The following is a 15641-nucleotide window of genomic DNA, read 5'->3' on the forward strand; positions in this document are numbered from 1 at the left end:
TCCCTGAATAGGGGCTACTGGAGCCGCTTCCCAAAATGAAAGGGAAGGGGGTCGAGGAACGCAGAGAGTGTGGGGACTAGGGAAGAAAGCCAAAAACAGTCCTTCCCGCCCCCCCGCAACCCCGCCGCCTCCATTCTTATCTACAAACCATTGTTTTCAGCCGTCTCCCAAAAGCAACAAGTCTCAGTCCCAGCCTGTTCGTTCCACTTGCTCCATATTTTTATCAATGAGAAGGAGGGGAAGTACACAAACACACCCGGACGCCAAGAGCACATTCTAATCCCAGACTAAACTGCCTGCCACTGAGGCTGCAGCTTCCTAACTAACGCACACAGCAAAGGCCGGGCTGGGGAGGGGAGGGATATTGAACACACAAAAAGAAAACTTTTATAAAGTCCCGCTGTTTTGGGGAGGATGGGGGGAGAAGAATGGTTAAAGTTCGCGGCGCTCCACAAAAGAGAAACGCAACTCACCTTAGGAGACAGAAGGATAACCCCTTCCGCTTTCTCCTCCTTCCTCTTCCAAACGGCTGGACGGGGCGGCGGGGGGAGGAGGAGGAGAAAACAATGCAATTGCGGCGGGTCCGTCTATCTGAGCTAAGTGGCTCCCCCTCGGCCGGCCGGCCGCTCCTCGCGTCCCCCGGCGCCAAACAAAGGCGCAGCCAAGAGCTCGGCTTGCTTTGCGCTTAACTTTTTTCTCACGTCGATCCCGCTTCTGCAACTTTTACCCAAGTCGGGTGCCTCGTTGCGGAGACGTGAAAAGGACACAAAAGGAAAAATTAAGGCAGCTGCCCCCGCCCCCCAGCCGCCGCTATTGCATTGTGCCATCCTCCATGCCATGCTGTAACGATTTCGCTCTTTAAAAACTAAGACCCCTCAGCAAACAAGTCTTAGAAGCGGGGTGGGGGAAGGGGATGTGGATCATAGCGAGCCTGGAAGATGGGGAAAGTCCACAAGGGTAGACTGATTCTTCCTCTCTTTCCAATGGCCTGCGCGCGCTTTGTTTTGGATACCACGAGGAAAGGCGTTGTTAACCCCAAGGAGGAGGGGGAGCGCGTCGCGGCGCCAAATGATCCCTTTGTGCGCACGTGCGCAAAAAGTTGAAGATGTTCCGAGTTCCGACCGCGCCTTGTTCTTGAGCAACGAGTCGCGGCCGGGTATCCCTTCAGGCCCCCTTACAGAACAGCGCCTGCCCGAGCAAGCAGCTCCCGGAAAGCTCCGCGGCACTTCTCCTCCAGTCCCCACGGCTAACTTCCACCAAGGCCGCGCCAATATGCTCTTTAAAAAAACACAAACAACCTTAATTCGGAGTTGGTTCCCTACAACGTCCCCAGGTCGCTATACCTACCTTGCCGGTCTACACCTGCAGGGAAATTGGGCGGTAGAATGGACTGCACCACTTTAGACTGCAGGTGAGAGCGCGCCAATTTAAAACAAAAAGGAACCAACCTGAAATCAAAACATTTAGCGCATTAGAGAGGAACTTTTTTTAGGGCAGGCAGCAAATTTGTTACTTGTAAATAGTTTTTTAAAAAAAAAAAAAAAAACACCACAAACAACTTAGTAAAAAGGGATATTCGAAAATTATATCCCTTCCACTGTCCACAATCTGAAACTGGCACGGTCTATTCCACCACCACTGGTAACAACACCTCCTATTGTGTCACTATTCTGACCTTGAGGAAAGGATTCCAAGTTGTGTGGATTCATTCCCATGGCACTTCACCCCTGGAAGTGCTTCTGAGTGAACCTCCTACCTCCTTGTGCCCTCCATCTTTCCCAACATCAGGGTATTTTCCAGGGAGTCTTCTCTTCTCATGAGGTGACCAAAGTATTGGAGCCTCAGCTTCATAATCTGTCCTTCCAGTGAGCACTCAGGGCTGATTTCCTTCAGAATGCAGAGGTTTGATCTTCTTGCAGTCCATGGGACTCTCAAGAGTCTCCTCCAGCACCATAATTCAAAAGCATCAATTCTTCGGTGATCAGCCTTCTGTATGGTCCAGCTCTCACTTCCATACATCACTACTGGGAAAACCATAGCTTTTACTATACGGACCTTTGTTGGCAAGGTGATATCTCTGCTTTTTAAGATGCTGTCTAGGTTTGTCATTGCATTTCTCCCAAGAAATGTTGGGTCAGTCCAATTGACGCAATCCATTTAGACCTAGAAAAAGAGGTGCCGGAACTCACTCTTATAATGGCAATAACACCCACCTGAGAGGTGCCGGAACTGAGTTCTAGCAAGTTCCAGTTGGGGGGGGGACCCTGCCTACAATTCCTTCTTCTGGGGATAGTGGATTTACTGTGAAGAGAGGTACAGGGTAGCAGAGGGCTTGAGCAGAACTGAGGTGGGCAGCCTTATTGAAGAAGGTTGTATACCTGCTTCAGTTCCAATGGTGGTTGGTACCTTCTGAGACTGGCAGAGCAGAAGGCTGGGAGACCAACAGTAGGCAGAGCCATCAGCCATGACAGGAAGAGGCAGCTTATTCTACTTCCCCCCCACCTCACTGGGAGGAAACAACACTGAGACTGAGGAGGATGCTGACAGCCATTGCCATCCCTGGATTGGTGATAAGTATGAAAGCAGGCAGGTGGGGGCTGGGTGATAGCAAACTGGGAGCAGTGGGGCAGTGCCTCAAGCCCCCTAATGAACCAGTCTCCACTGGTCAGCCCTGATTGTAAGAAGCACCCCTCATTCAAATGATCACCCCCACCTCATATCAGGGGTAAATCAGTCTGTAGACCATGAGACTCTTACTCTCATGGGTTTGAGCCCCACATTGGGCGAAATATTATTGCATTTTATGGGGGTTGGACTAGATAACCCTTGTAGTTCCATCCAACTCTACAGTTCTCTTGATTCTGCTGCTTAAAAACCCAGTGGCTATTTGCTGCTGCCTTCTCTGGGTTGCTTGAAAAAGGAGGTGCCGACTCTTAGGAACGCTCCCTACTGCCCTGGCAATGTGAACATCATGGAATAGAATATGCAAGCAAACTACTGCTGCTTGGAAATGTAGCTAGGAATACATTCTGTTTCAGTGATAAAGCCATAATTCATGTTAGTGACTTCTGAGAATGGAACTGGATGTTGGTGGTGTGTAATGGACGCTAAACACTGAATCTGAAAGTATGGTTTTATATATCTAGTGTCTGACTTGAATTAGTACCTACCTTGCGAGACTCCACTCTTCCACAGCATCCAATACATCCTTGAAAATGGTGCAATCCTGACCTTGTGAGATGGGCATCAGTGGCACTATGTTATGGTGGTTGTCTTCCTATCTGCAGGGTCATGTCCGGAGACATGCATTTGGGAGAGTTCCCTTAAGCCCCCTGATGTTTACAGTTCACTGTTTTATCTACATGAAGTTGCAGGGTGTGGTCATTAGGCGTTCTGGAGCAAGGTGTCATCAGTGCACTGATGATGCCCATCTCTGTTTCTCCATTGCATCTGAGTCAGATGAGGCTGTGCAAGCCCCAGGCGCAGTGGTGGACGGGACGAGAATAAACTGAGCTGTGTCCTGCAAAGACAGAGGCTTTGTGGGTGAGAGGTTCCCATGCACAAGAGTTAGCCCAATTACCTGTTCTGGTTAGGTTTGCACTTAATCTGAAGGAGTTTGAGGGTAGTGGTCCATCTTTATCACAAATGCCCCAAGTGACCTCTGTGACTAGGTGTGCCTTCTATCATCTTTGCCTGATATTCCAGCTGTGACCATTCCTGGACCAAGGTAGTCTGACTACAGTGGTCCATGTATTGGTAACCTCAATATTTTACTACTGTTCACTACTGTGGGGCTGCCCTTGTATCTAGCATGTCTTGTATGAGACGTGGGGAGGGGGAGAAGAAGAGAATCCTATTGCAGTAATCTAGCCGAAGAATTTAGTTGAATATCACCCCCCCCAAAAAAATCCTTAATTTTTTAATGACTGCATGGTGGCTGTAGAAACAGGCTTTATCCCGACTTTCAAATAAGTCCAATCCATTTACAGTCCTTTTACTAGACCGCCTGTCCACACACAGGTTTAAAAGCAGGTTTTAAAAAAATTGAAGTGAACCTTTTGCAAATACTTCTCTGTCTGTTGACCTAGGGGTGATTCCTATTTAACAAGTCAACCATTTATTTATTTTAAAGAAATTATATCCCATTCAAAAGGATATTTTCTAACACAGCTCTCCTTAATTTTAGGAAAAACAGCGTATAGGAATAAAACTGTATCACAAATTAAAAGAAGTTCATTGCTGTTTGTTGTTTCAAGCTTCATAGAACTGAAGGTTACAGGTGTTGATCTAGTAGTCCTACACATAACGTTGGAAACAATGCAAAAATACTTGCCTGTGACTCACTGGGACATTTTAAAAAGGGGCATCATAGTGTTCAAATCGGGGTGAAAAAAGTTGTCTTTTACTATCAGATGAAGATGTGCACTTTAGATGGGACCCAGAAGGGCTGTAAAATAGCAACAGAAGACTTAATAAAGTCATTTTTCGTTCCCGTGTCTTGCCATCCCAATCTAATATCTCTCAACCACAGAAATTCATTTATCACTTTGTTTCACTTCAGCCCAGACCCTCCCATCATGTAGCTCACATTCAGCTACAATTAGATAATGCTACATGTATATTTTTCCCTTGTGAGCTTCAGGAGGCCCAAGGAGATATATTTCTACAAGATTAAAAATTATCCTTGCACATCAGGATCTTTCTACTACTAATTCTTAAGGTTTCCAGTCAGCTAAGGTTTTGTCCTCTTGGCTACTTGCCAGGATTGGAGGCTGCAGACATAGAAAAGCTTTCAAGTGAGCCATTTTGAGGAATGAGAAGCACCCATCTTCAAAGTATAGAAGTTGCAATTTTCTGGATGTGAAAAAATAACACATTTTGCCAACTTTAATTCTTTTATTTCTTTAAAACATTGTTAAAATAGTTTATGCTGCTTTTCTGGGCATCTGATTATCCAAATCAGTTTACAACTAAAAACAATAGTAAGTTAAAAGAACAACAATACAAATTTCTAAAACTTAAAACTACAACTCAGCAATATCCCATAGAGCTGGTGGGAAAGCATAGTTCAACCATACTATCACCCAGCTAATTTACACCATGCCTTGAAGGCCAATTGAAAAATATAAGAAAATTCTATAGCCATGGAACCACCATAGAGTTAGAACTGTCTGTTGTGGCCATCCACCTTAATAGACCTAGGATACAAGGAGGACCAGAAGTTTGGCAGTTGGAATCTGCACGACAGGGCGAGCTCCTGTTGCTCTGTCCCAGCTTCTGCCAACCTAGCAGTTTGAAAGCACACCACTGCAAGTAGATAAATAAGTACCGCTGCAGTGGGAAGGTAAACGGCGTTTCCGTGCACTCTGGTTTCCATCACAGTTGCACCAGAAGTGGTTTAGTCATGCTGGCCACATGACCCAGAAAGCTGATGGCCTGAAAGTGAGATGAGCGCCACACCCCATAGTCGCCTTTGACTGGACTTAGCAATCCAGGGGTCCTTTACCTTTTTTTTACAAGGAGGACATATAATAAATAGAATTTTGCAGCATGTTTTTAGTGAGAATGTGTTTTGGACTTGGTCTTCCAGTTCCACCAGGCAGGTGAAATGTTCTGCTCAAAGCAGAACCCAAAGCCCTTCAGTCGAGTAAACCACGGGCTGCTGCCACCCTAGGCAGTCAGGCTAGGACAGACAAGGGAAGCATTCCTTGGAAATACATTATGCTTAGGCACTTTGATGTTAGATCAAAGGGGATGAGAGACTTGGCTGCTGTAGAAGAACAGGAACTCTGTACACTCTCAGATGCTGTCAGCCTGAGGTGCCAGAAGGATTGCTTTTCCACATATGTGCCTTCAACAGAGGCCTTCCTTAGTGTGTTCCTGCCATTGGAGGTGCAGTCTTCTCGATGGTGGTGTCTCACCCAGCACTTGCATCAATGTCATTTTGGCACAAGGTGAAGATCTATACAGTGGTACCTCGCAAGACGAATGCCTCGGAAGACGAAAAACTCACAAGACGAAAGAGTTTTTCGTTTTTTTAGTTGCTTCGCAAGACGGATTTCCCTATGGGCTTGCTTCGCAAGACCAAAAACGAAAAAAACGAAAACGTCTTGCAAGTTTGTTTCCTTATTCTTAAAACCGTTAATACCCAGGGTGACTTCGAGGAGCAACTCATAGCACACGGTGTGGTAGCCTTTTTTGAGGTTTTTGAAGACTTTGGTGATTTTGAAGACTTTGGGAAACCGTGCTTCGCAAGACGAAAAAAATTGCAAGACGAAAAAACTCGCAGAACGAATTAATTTCGTCTTGCGAGGCACCACTGTATTATTTTAACCAGGCTTCTTAATCACACCTCTTTTACCTCTGCCAGCTACCGTATTTTTCGCTCTATAAGACGCACCCGACCATAAGATGCACCTAGTTTTAGAGGAGGAGAACAAGAAAAAAAAAATTCTCTCCCTCTCTGCGCAGCGCCTCTCAAGCAAAGCGGGAGGAGAAATGGAAGGGGCGCAGCTTTCAGTAGGCTTTTCGTGGCTATCCCTGAAGCCAGGAGAGCGAGAGGGATCGGTGCGCACCAATCCCTCTCGCTCTCCTGGCTTCAGGGATAGCTGCGCAGCCTGCATTCGCTCCATAAGACGCACACACATTTCCCCTTACTTTTTAGGAGGGGGAAAGTGTGTCTTATAGAGCCAAAAATACGGTACTTCCATTCTGCTTTGTATTTCTCCCCCCCCCAACTGCTCCCCCCCCAACTATTGTTTTAATGGTATTGTTCTAAATTTGTTTTTGCTGTAATTTCAATTCCGTGTAAACTGCCCTGGGAACCAATGGAAAAGCTATATATGATCCTCTAATAAAGTGGAAAGAACATTAGAAAACTCAGCTGGTGGCTTGTATGCCCCCCTCCCATTCTTATTCTATGCGAACTTCCCCAAGATCAGCCAAACAGTTTGCTCTGTCTTCAGGGTTGTTAGACCATAGACCTCGGTCTTGATGAGACATTCTCTGAAGAGAAGAGGGAGCCAGAAGCTGTTGTTGACCCTTCTGAGGCACATCTGGACACCACTTCCTCAATGGGGTTCCAATACCTGGGACCCAGTGCCCTATTCAGCACACCCATCCGAAGCCTCAGAGGATCAAAGGAGCAGTGGTCATCAACATCCCAGCTCAAAGCTCAGGACCAGCAATGCAATGTTCAACAAAAAGCCAAAGGCTTCCTGTTCATTGGCTCAGTTCAGGAGGAGTGGGAATCAAATTGTCTATAAAAACCCTCAGTGCCTGTCTGCAACAAGTGCATGTTAGCTCTTCAGCCTTGCATCTCCAGCATCTTTCCCGACTTGGAGCAGGACGAAAGGAAAGGAAAGCTCTTTTGCTAGCTTTTCAAAGTGCAGTAAGTCAAGCAGTTCCATGCACAGCCAAGCTAGGCCAGGCCACAGCATATGTCTCCTGCCAATTTCTTCAGCCACTAAGCCTCTACGCAGATGAATGCTTGTAGCTCACAGATATTATTATTATTATTATTATTATTATTATTATTATTATTATAGTTATACCCTGCACACCTGGCTGGGTTTCCCCAGCCATTCTTCCTACCATGGTGTTGGCTAGTAATATTGATGCTAGCTGTAAATATTAAAGGTAGCTAGAAAACAGTACTGAAGTTAGGTAATAGTGTGGGTACCATAGGCGTTTTGTGGGCCCCTGTGAGAGCAAGATGGGCCATTTTCCGGTTCCAGCAGATTCTTGTGTTCTTCAGTTGTTCTTAGGATTACATTGGGCTTAATGAGCTTATGGCAATGTTTACATTACAGTGGTACCTCGGGTTAAGAACTTAATTCGAAACTGTTCTTAACCTGAGGTACCACTTTAGCTAATGGGGCCTCCCGCTGCCGCTGCACGATTTCTGTTCTCATCCTGAAGCAAAGTTCTTAACCCGAGGTACTATTTCTGGATTAGCGGAGTCTGTAACCTGAAGAGTCTGTAACTTGAGGTACCACGGTACATCACTTCCTTCAAAGTTCCTCTGCATTGGGAGGCCCTCCTGCTCATTCTGCTGAGCAGGACCCTGGATATCTGCCTCAAAGTCCTGCCCTGACACTACTGCTGGGGGAGGGAGAACAACCAATGACAGAGAGGCCTCAGATCACATGACTATAGAGAGTGACAGCAGGTCTGACCAAGCTGCACACACACAGGCCAGACACAATTGCATATTGGATAATGACCCATTCGTGTCTCCATGGGTTATACTTTCCTACCTATACTTCATTCTTGCATTTAAGGTTGTCTCCAACTAAGTTTTACCCATTGAAATTAATGGCCCCAAGTTTGTATTGTTCATTAATTTCAGTGGATCTACTCTTGAGTATTCCAAACAGTGGCTACAACCCTCAATTTATATCCCACTCTTCCTCCCAAAGGAGCCCAGGGTGGCAAACCCATCAGTAGTAAAGGGGAGCATGGAAGGACTTGCTAGATATGCAGTGCAATGGGTCAGTGCATCTGACTATTAACCAGAAGGTTGGTGCTTCGAAACCATCCAAGGATGGCTGTGGGCAGGCTGTGGGGTCAGACTAGATGTCTCTCAGCGTCCCTTCAAACTCTATAATTCTATGCTTCTATGAATTGATTGATAAAAGGTTTCTAAAACTAGTATATGTGATGAATCTTGCAATTTTTAAAAACACATGTTAAAACAAAGAACTCAATCCCCAGAATTGTATCCCTTCATGGTGATTGTTCAGTCCATATTATCATAAACATGGGATTCAGCGCTCTGCATCCCATTTCTTCACTTCCAATCAACAGCTTCTGTCTTCTACCAATGCAGCTTCTGAAATTATGTTTTAAGATAGGAATTAAATCATTAGACCAATCTACAAGTACAGATATAACAATCAAGATAAATGTGCCAGTAAGTGAAACAACATATGTTGTGCTGGGAATTATTACTTCTTCTTCTTCTTTTGCCTAGAGATGCCACCTCAGCAAGTCGGTGCTGTGTTTGTTTTGAAAGTCCAAATGCTGGAAATGTCCATGTAAGCTTAGCTTTTTTCCTACTATGGGAGATGCATCAACCTGCAGTTCAGCAGGGGTCAAATAATGACTTCGGCTGTGATCTTCTGCCACTTGCTTTGATAGCAAATGTTGCACCCATGCTAATTAATTTAGATAATCAGGATATCTAAGGACTTTTCATGCTTAGGGGGGCACTTCTAGACTCACTATTTCTGGGTGGGATTCTGTCACATCCCAGTAAAGTCAGGCTGCTCAGTTAAAGCTGATTTTGAGCTCTTGTAAAACAATACGGCTTCCCAAAAGTGATGGAAAACTGTTCTGGAAAGTGTAGACTAACATCTGCTGCGTGCAACATTGTCTAATCACCCCACAAATCGGACTAAATGCTTATTAAACAGGTTGGTTGGAATTGACCAGAGTTTCCAAAGTTTCAAGAATTAAAGATTTTCCAAATTTTGGGGCAGTTAATTGTTCCGACATGTTCTGATTAGCTAATGAAAAGCAGCGGTAAAGCTCCAACAACCTCAGAGCTAAAGTTCAGAGCCCCACAGTCCAGGCCCATCTCAAAAACAAGCATTCAGAGGTCAGCAGTTGATCATGGAAGCTGCAAACAGTCCCAGATGTCAACACCTACATTGGCAAGGGTGTCATGGGGCCCACCAAGGCTGACATTGGTTATTTCATTGTTTATTCTTATTTTAAAAAAATAAAATAAAAACCACAATGTTATAGTCAGGGCAACTGGCCAGGTATGTGCCTGGTTACAGGTGCTCATTTTATTATTTTTACATTTAAAAGCTGTTGTCGTTTTCTGCAACAAAATAGTGCTTTTTCCCAAGTAAATATGTTTAGCATTAGGGTAGCAGATGAAAACACCATTTTATTCCTGTAGTCATGGCACACTATGTTTTAAGTAAGTTTTTAAAATGCTAAACCTTATATGCTCAGAATATTATTATTTTTTAAGTGCTGGCATGTTTGTTTTTGCTCTAACATGCCAGAATGTAGAAGTAGTTTTAACGCATGGAATGGAAGGGGATGTGAATTGTGTGCTTCACAAATGAAATCATGCACATGACCATCTTAAGAGTGGAGTGTACAAGACTATTAAATGTGGATGGTAAATTACCTAACTGCACCACTGAAGATAAGCCGTTATTCTCAAGTGTTGATCTTGAGTAGACTGATCAATAGTTTAATGGCTGGTATCCTGAAAAAATTGCTGAGATGCAAAGGCTCTTTTATTCAGTAAATCTTACCTTAGTCTTCCTACCAATTCCTTTTCTACATCAGACTCTCTTCAAAGAGCCCGGTTTTGGCCAGGGGAGGGTAGGGTATAAATAAATAAAAATTTATTATTATTATTATTATTATTATTAAACTTTCTCAATTAACAACTTGCTGAACATTTTTACTTAACTTTTTCTTTTTTAAAAAAAGAAAAACCCACAATGTAACAACCTATTTATTTATTTTTTAGTATTTCTACTTGAGAATAATAGAACTCATACTAAAAGATGACCACACACAATTCTATCCATAAAATTCAATACGGATAAAAGAGGAAAACTGTATAGACAAAAGATTTAAATGTAAAACTCTAGAGGAGGGTAAAGTTGTGGCGTAATGTGTGAGGGCATTGGGCCATTGCCCCCAGCACAGATTTCTATGGGGCACACGCAAAATTTCAAAAGGAAAATACTAGTAATAAATTAAAAAATAGTGCACCCTCCCCCTCACACAGAGAACTGTAGTCCCAAACAACACACAAATGGTAACAGAGGTGGTGCTGCTCTCCTGGGAGTTGCAAGTCACTGTCTGGAGAACACCCACTGGGCTATCATTAGAAAAAGGGGTCAGGTGCTGATCACTGAATAAGCAGCCATGGTAGCAAGTGGCTGCCAGGCAGATGATGAAGCCATGTCAGCACCAGACTCACCAGCATCTCTGGGGTTCTGCTGGGCCCTGACACATGTCCAGGTGCCAGTTCTCCAGGTGCAGGAGCTGCACTCCAAGTCCAGCCCATCGCAACTGGTCTGAGAACATGGGAGTGGGAGGGAAGATCCTTGTCATTTCTCGGCCTACATTTAATAATGCACAATTTATCTACAGCTGTTCCTTTCGGAACCCCAATCATCCTCCAGATAGACTTCTTTTACCTCCCTGAACACAGCTGTCACCACTCTCATTTTCCATCCACTTCTTTTAACTAAACTAAACCAACCCTGATTTTCTTCACAAAATTGATTACAGAATAGGAAAACCACTCACTCGTTGGTAGCTTGATGTGTTTGTAGATACACACATTTTACTTACCCCTTTTATACCATGAAACATCCGTATTTCATGTGCACCCTGCCCAACCATTCATGCCATTGTGCAATATTTAAAATTTCCTATCGCAAGTACTAGGAATGCTTCATTTTGAGAACCCAAGAATTATGCTGTCTGCCTGTTCTGCAAGTGCATTATATTGGCAGCTCACAGACATTTTTGATGGATCAAGACCTTAAGGTCATTTTCTTCCCCTGTAATTTCAAGCTGACAAGTCTTCTGCAGGAGATAGCCAAAGACAACCTTATTAGTCCCAAGCGAATGACTTCACATGCGGTACTGCATTTTCAGCCCCTTTCTGTTCTTTTTCTTACTTGTTCTGCACACCCTTCCATTCCCAATGTGAGGTAGTCATGCCAGGCAACTTGATGCAAATAATAACACAAAAACTAGCATTTCTTATTGGGGCTGATAATGAATTTAAAGGGGCCTTGGTAAGTATAATTAATGAACCTGCTCTGTTCCTATTTTGCAAATGATATAAACTGAAATGTTCGCCTATGTAATCCACCACATGTATTATAGTATGCATGAGCGTACTGCCTAACAAGTGCCCAGCCTTCAGGTAACAGGCTCAGCGATGAATGAGTCATTATTGTAGTTAATGCAGAAGTTCTATCGCCATGATTGGATCTCATGGCATTTATTTTAATTGTGAAGCGTGCATGCACGCACACGTGTGTGCACATACAAAGTGGTTCTGGGGAAGGCAGTGCTTTAACCCTTCCCTTCCATGGCTTTTCTTCTACATAAATTACTGCACTCTCTATCTGCTGTTCATCCAGTTATGAGGGGAAACTGCATGCATGATATATGTACCTTTATTTTTTCCTTCAATGGAAAACAACAGGGCAGGGGGTTAGGGGAGGGAGGACAAAGGTTTGGGAAAAAATAGCTTGGGGAAAGCTTTAAAGACACGCCTCCCAAAGCTGCTATCCAATCCAAATTTTGTTAAAATAATTGTCAGGAGTTCCAACATCAGTGAACGAATTAAAACAAAACAAAACAACAACAACAACAACAAGGTAATGGTTTACATAGCCTCCCTTGCTATGCAAAAACTGTTTTAAGTATGTAATTATTAGTTTTTGGTAACATTAAAAATCCAAAACACTTCCAGAGGATATAAGCATCTAGAACCTATGAAATGCTGAGGACGTAACTGTGGGAAATTGCAGTCAAATATAACTAGTAAGCTTAGGGCTAGTTAATGCATGAAGGGGTTAAGACCGCAGAATTGTATTTCTAGACTCGCCTAGGTCATGCACCCTCACCTCTGGTGAAGAAGGAGGTGAAGCTTTATGTGTTCACTGTCTTCCACTATGTGAAGTTGACCAGGCAACATGTCTGGACTTGACCGTTTCAAGCCCAGATCACAAGCTCATTCCACACACACCCATGTGTTTTTGCTGCTGCATGGAATAACACATGAATCTGACCTTTGGAAGTTTTGTAAGTAAAGCATTTAAACTTATTAAAGTGTGGCCTGTTCAGCCTATATTCCAAATGCTTCAGTCACTACACGTATTGTGACTTTTAAACTCTTCTAAGGCTTTCTTACTGGAGCATGTGTTTAGCTCCATGTTTTGGATGTAGGGATTTAGCAAAGTCTTTTATTAATTACCCCACATGGGTGATGTCTCTAGATTTCCCCCTCAATAACAATCTCATTGTTTGAAGAGGGAACTTCCAGCTTCAAACTGAATGCTAAAGGCAGGAATTTATTTGGTTATTCTTGTTTCAAGGAGTTGTAAATATGCTGCTGCCCAGTTACACCTAAGTTAAAATCCTATTTTCCCTCCCTGTTTTCTATTAACATTTCTCTCATTTCCACATTGGGAGAGAAAAGAGGTCTAAAAATACCAGAAGGCAGGTTCAATATAGTCCCATTCAGGCCCTGTCTGTATGCACACAAGCTCAAAATGGTGGCAGGACAGGGTTGTTCTAAGTCCTGTTCCTAACATCCCTCATCATATAGGCTTCTTTATAGACCTTTGGGTGTTCAGCATGAAGGTCTGCATAAGATTTCTAAGCGCATTCAGTTGAATGTACTTTTAAACCTCCCAGCAAAGATTTCTAAGCATGTTCTGTAGAATGAGGCTTGTGTGAATCCAGCCGTTATGACTATTGGTTGAGAGCAATGGGGTAATATATATTATAGCTTTATGAGCCATGGCAATACATTGGAGCATCTTTAAATGGCAGACAGCCACCACTGATGGGCTCCCAAATTTGGCTCCCATTCACCATAAAGTTGCTCACCTCCAAAAAGCATACAGGAGCACTACAGGAAGTCAATAGTAATACAGCTAGGTTGGGCCAGTGAGGGGCATCTAGGTGTCAGTATCTTCAGCTCACAGGCAGAGGTACCTGGCCTCCCCCGAGGCAATTGAGCGAGATACTGGATGACCTCTCCGCTGCTTCTCCCGGCAGGCTAGGTCATAAACCGGCGATTTCCCTCATTAGATGTGAGGAAAACACACCCTCTGCTTCTCTCTGCTTCTCTCCCTCCCTGCATTCTCCCCAGGGAGGGGAAATGAGACAGACAGGAGTCCTATTTACATGTTTTATTCCTGTCACTCAACAGTACATAGAAATGTGACTGTTCCCTTCAGACTCCATCAGAAGAGTCACACACTCCTCCCCTGTACTTCCAGTACAGGTCATATGACACACTGAGCTAACATCCGGTGCTCAGTACAGAGAATAGGCTCCACCTTTTCTCCAACAGTACATCTGTAAACCACAACATGCTGTTTTGCATTCCAGCCATCTGGAGCTGGCTTTTGCCTTGGTGCTTTTTCCCAACATCCTCCCCCAAAAGCATCAATTGGCAAAACATGATCCAGAGAAGAGAACAAACAGTTGTTATACATATAACAGTCCCCTGTTGTTTCAGTTCCACCCTTGGAACTCCCCACCACTGGTTTCACCAGTGTACCTCTCTGGTTGTCTGGCTTCCAAGGAATGAGTGCTTCTGCATTACCTTGGCTTGCTACTCTCTGTTGTGTCTTTGTCTCTGACTTAGACACTGCTTTAACCTGCTTTGAGTTGTTAACAATAGCAACACATGCAACAGCTACGTTAGCAAACTCTTTTGAGTACCTCTTTGGTGGTACACCCTTTGTGACTCTTTCAGACCTGCGTATGAGGTTCTGATCCTCTGTGCTCACTGGTTCAACCTTTGGACTCTGTTGAGAACCAGTAGCAATCAGTGGTTCTTCCTTCACCTGTGAAGGTCTATCCATTGTGTGAGATTTTCTCTCAATGACCGTTACAACTGAACTCTCTGAGCTATCACTGACATCGTCAGTACCACTGTAATCTGTGACATCAGAAAAATCATCATCATCATCTGAATCGTTTCCTGTGGGAAATGTGTGTTCTACAACCCGCTGAAATGCTCTGTCGACCTTCTTGGTCAGCTTCCTGGTGCTCACACTGGTCACACCTGCAAGAGAGATTTCGTTAGAAACAGAAGAATTACATTTCATGTAATCACTTTGATCAAAAGTCAACAAATACAGTCCATCTTTCTCTTTGGCAGTAAGAAACAGTTCTCCATCTTTGTAGATCTTGCAGCTTTTAGCATCATAGGTCAGTTTCAGTCCTTTCTTTGCAACCTGCGACACGCTCAGCAGATTAAATCTCAGTTCTGGAACCAGGTAAACATCACTTATAGTCAAGTTCAGACTCTCAAGATACACAGTCCCAATTCCAGTCGCTTCCAACTCCTGACCGTTGGGCTGTTTCACAGTGAAGCTTTGCTTCCTCAACGTCGAAAATAGTCCTCTGTGCGGGCACAAATGTTTTGTACAGCCCGTGTCGATTATGAATGCGTTCGCAACATCTGGAGTGGTTCCTTTCGCCATCATAGCCTTTGCAGGTTTCACCTGGCACTTGGAACGGCTTTTGCCTGACGCCTCAGGCTTCGTAGAGCTGCTCTTTGCTCCTCGACTGGCGTGGCTTCTTACAGTTTCGCTGTAGATGCCCAGTCTGTCCACAATTGTGGCATCGGACAGCACTCAATGCTACACCATGCTTCCCAGTAGCATCATCAGTGGGGAGATTTGAACTCTGTTCTTCCCTCCCCCTGTCAGCAACACCCATTGCACCTTGTTCAGGAACACCAACAGTTCCAACAACCACAGGGGGGACTTCCGGGTTGGCGCCATCGCCGAATGGCGGACTCCCTCCGAGCTCCGGAGGGAGCCGGCTCGGCAGGGGCTGGGTCCTACCGCGCCGGCGACGCGGGGACCCTTAAAAACCACGGGCACGGGGCCCGTGGA

General features: G+C 44.4%; 1 protein-coding gene across 3 annotated transcripts in view; it reads right to left on the minus strand.

Annotated features, from left to right (window-relative positions):
- Positions 1–15641, minus strand: part of LOC308481672 (uncharacterized protein) — a 395496-nt gene that overhangs the window by 340939 nt on the left and 38916 nt on the right. The window contains exon 1 of one of the 3 annotated variants that reach the window (XR_013988773.1): positions 474–1113. The exons of 1 other annotated variant lie outside the window; for it this stretch is intronic. The gene's annotated coding sequence lies outside the window, so the exon portion shown is untranslated. Of the gene's footprint in view, positions 1–148; positions 311–473; positions 1114–15641 lie in introns of those variants that run through there. One more of the 3 variants, XR_013988774.1, reaches the window with a different exon arrangement.

The sequence above is a fragment of the Podarcis pityusensis genome (genome assembly GCF_964106645.2).
Source record: "Podarcis pityusensis genome assembly, chromosome: 7".
NCBI lineage: Eukaryota > Metazoa > Chordata > Lepidosauria > Squamata > Lacertidae > Podarcis > Podarcis pityusensis.